This window comes from Maylandia zebra, linkage group LG7 (genome assembly GCF_041146795.1).
Source record: "Maylandia zebra isolate NMK-2024a linkage group LG7, Mzebra_GT3a, whole genome shotgun sequence".
Classification (NCBI taxonomy): Eukaryota; Metazoa; Chordata; class Actinopteri; order Cichliformes; family Cichlidae; genus Maylandia; species Maylandia zebra.
This window is the reverse complement of record NC_135173.1, coordinates 16,969,084-16,972,382: the sequence shown is the minus strand read 5'-3', so window position 1 is coordinate 16,972,382 and position 3,299 is coordinate 16,969,084.

Below are 3,299 nucleotides of genomic sequence, written 5' to 3'. Positions count from 1 at the left end.
TTCTCTGCTGTTTAAATGGCTAAAGCAGCCTTGCACCCTCCCCCCTGTCCGTTCATTTACCCACTGTATCATTTAGGTTATGCAGATTTAGTTACTAATAAAACTAAAACTAGCTCACTTTTGAGCATCTTTTCTCCTGGGACTTGGGCTTCTCTGTTGCATTGTATACATTTAGATGGTTAGTAAGTCTCATTATTACTTGTTCAAATCTGCTTGGAGTTTGGAAGAAGGATTCAATTAAACTGTATTTTATTTATATAGCACCAGATCACAACAGCAGTCACCTCAAGGCACTTTATATTTTAAGGTAAAGACCTTACAATGAGACAGCCATCTGCGGTGACCAGCAGGGGGTGAGGGGAGAGATGTAGGACAGAAGACATTTTGTGGAAGAGTAGGAATCCAAACTAGGAGCTGGTTAAACAGAAGACAGGCCTTAATTCTACTACTAGACAAACTCAGAAGTACAAGTCAGCCAGTAAGCTAGGATCAAAGAGCTCTATTGGAGGGATATGGTATGGATGAATGCATAATGGGTGCATTGTAATGTACAGTGTTGCAGAAAAGTCAGTGTGGTCACAAAAGATTAATGGGTACATGGACATCTATGCAGAGTTTCACTTTCAATGTCTAGTGATGAAATTTACTCAAACCCAAGTGGACTCGCTCAACTCAGTGACACTAAAAATGTAACACTTGCTTTAAACTTCTTAATTGACTCCATATTGGAGCTGCTCTTCCTTTGCAGGTAGAATTTCCACACTTATTCCAGTTGTTTTACAATCCAACCAATCTATGGTAAGCTTTCAATAGCTACTAACAAAACAAACAATCACCATCTTCCTGTTTTGGTTTTGCAATCATTCCTTCATTTTCCAGGAGCACAGAGTGGCAGAAAGAATTGCTGTTTGAAGGATTGGGACTTACAAGGAACTAATATCGAACCAGTGTCATAGTTTTAAGGGACTGCATTTTTCAATAGGGTTCTCTTTCATAATTATAATTTTTCTTTTGAAAAGAAACAGAATTACATCAGTGATATGGTCACATCTGCAAGTGCACGGGGTACACTTGGGTCAGGTCTTGTTTCTGGAAATTTTCTTTGCGACAGCTACACTCTAAAAAAAACTAAATGCAAATAGAAGTTAAGGAGCCAGTACACTGAACTCTTTATCACTGAATGAGATAAAGCTGCTACTACAAAATAAAAGCTTTGAAAGAACAAATTTAGATTTAAAAGAAGGAAAATTATAGAGTGTTTAGCGGTTGCATTAGTATTTGAAAATAAATGTATGTATGTATTTCTTTATTTATATTTATGTTTATTTATTTATTTATAAATGTAAAAGGGTAATAGTTTTTTCCCAAATACTTTCCTTAATAATTCAGCTGCCATAAAAGGCCACGTCTCACTTCATGTTGTAGGCAACCCAAATGAAAAATGCAGTTATGTTTGAGAGCTACAACCATTATGAGATTATGAAAGATTAACCTCTCACTCACAATAGTCCGTTTTTATCCGTCTCACATGTTTTGAGCGCAAAAGCAAAAGAAATTCCACGCAGAAAGAAAGAAAGAAGAGAATTATTGTTCCCATCTAGTGTTTTAACACCAACAACCCCCTTATGGCAGCTCAGACTTCAAGCACTCAGTACTGCCAGATTTTCAACTCAGGAGTTGTGCTGTGTATGGCTTATGTGCCTTATGGGAATCTGTGGGGTATACGGGGGTGAGATGAAGAATAGCTTCATTTAGATTTAATTATATTCCAGTGCAGCTCAGTGTGTGAGGGCATAAAATCACTGCAGTAATTCTTATTTTAACTGAATGATCAAGTGTTATGTTGAGCTTTTCTGTCACTGTACATTTCTTTTCTTTTCTTTTTCTTTTTAAACACAGATCATTTAATGTAAAATATAGTTTCTGTCAAACTCGCTGCAACAGGATGAGTCATGAAGGAAACGAAGAGAAAAACTGGAAGGAAGTTGCACAGGAACTAGGGCGGCAATTTCCCAACAAACTAAAAGTAGGGCAAGCGTGTGTTTGTGTGGGACAATGTGGGATACATCAGAAAAATAAACACACAACAAAGTATGTGTGTACAGCTTTTGCATTAGTATGCCAAAGACATGTATAGGTCATTTAAATTCAACTTTTCCAACACCCTTGCTAAGTAAATAAGGATAACAGGAGCTCTTCATATAGTCTTATTTTTCTTATGCTCTTACTGTTTTGAATTCTGGTAACTTATTTCCAGTGGCTGTTCTGTCTGATAATCAACTTTTTTTTCTGCATCTCTTTTCAACACATTTGTCAGTTCTAACAATTTAGAGCATATTATGAAACTCACACATAGTGTGTTTCTTTTCGACATACCTACCCTTGTGCGAAATCAAAAAAAATAACTAGCAAAAAACCCCAAATACTCTGAGAATTTCTTTCCACTAACTTAAGTCAGTTAAAACCAGTACCTGGGTATCTGTTGTCACCTCAGTGGTTTTTCTTTGGGGTAGTTTTCATCATATTTGCTCAAGTACAGCTTATGACCTTGTGGTGACTTGCAAGTTCACTCACTGGACAGAGAATTGGACTCATGGACTTAAACCATGATAAAGGTCTTAAATTGTGGAACAGGGAGATGAGGGACAAAACTCCAATACAGTCCTATACCTCGGCATCCTATCTGAGATATTCTAGACAAAGATAAAAAGTGCTGCTTACTTCATTTTAGTTTTTTAAAATATCGCACAACATAAAAGACCCAGTTGCCTTAAAGCGCTTTATGTTGCAAGGTAAAGACTCTACAACAATAATGAAAAAACACCAAAATTCAGATAAACCCTTAAGAGTGAGCACTTGGCATCAGTGGGAATTAAAAAAAAACTCCCTTTTACCAGGAAGAAACCTCTGGTGGAACCAGGCTCTGGAAGGTGTAGCCGTCTGTTTTTGGGGGGAAGGTTGGGGCTGAGAGGAGAGATGCGGGACAGAGAGCACACTGTGGAAAAGATATCCCACAGAATGAGCTTGGCATAAAAAGGCTGTATTCATATTCATCTTCTGAGATATTAAATTGGGTGGTGTAGCACCGGATGGAGAGCAGGCCATCTAAGAAGGTTGATGACTTGGTGAATGAGGCATGTTGTATTAAGCGCTTCAGTGTTTAAGTAGAGTAAAAAAGTGCTAATTAAATTAAGATCAAACTTCAGAGCAGATATCACATCTGCATGCATCTGCATTCGACAGACTGTACCTTTAACTCCCTGCCAAAGGGGGAAAGCGAGATTCAAATATCTGGCTCC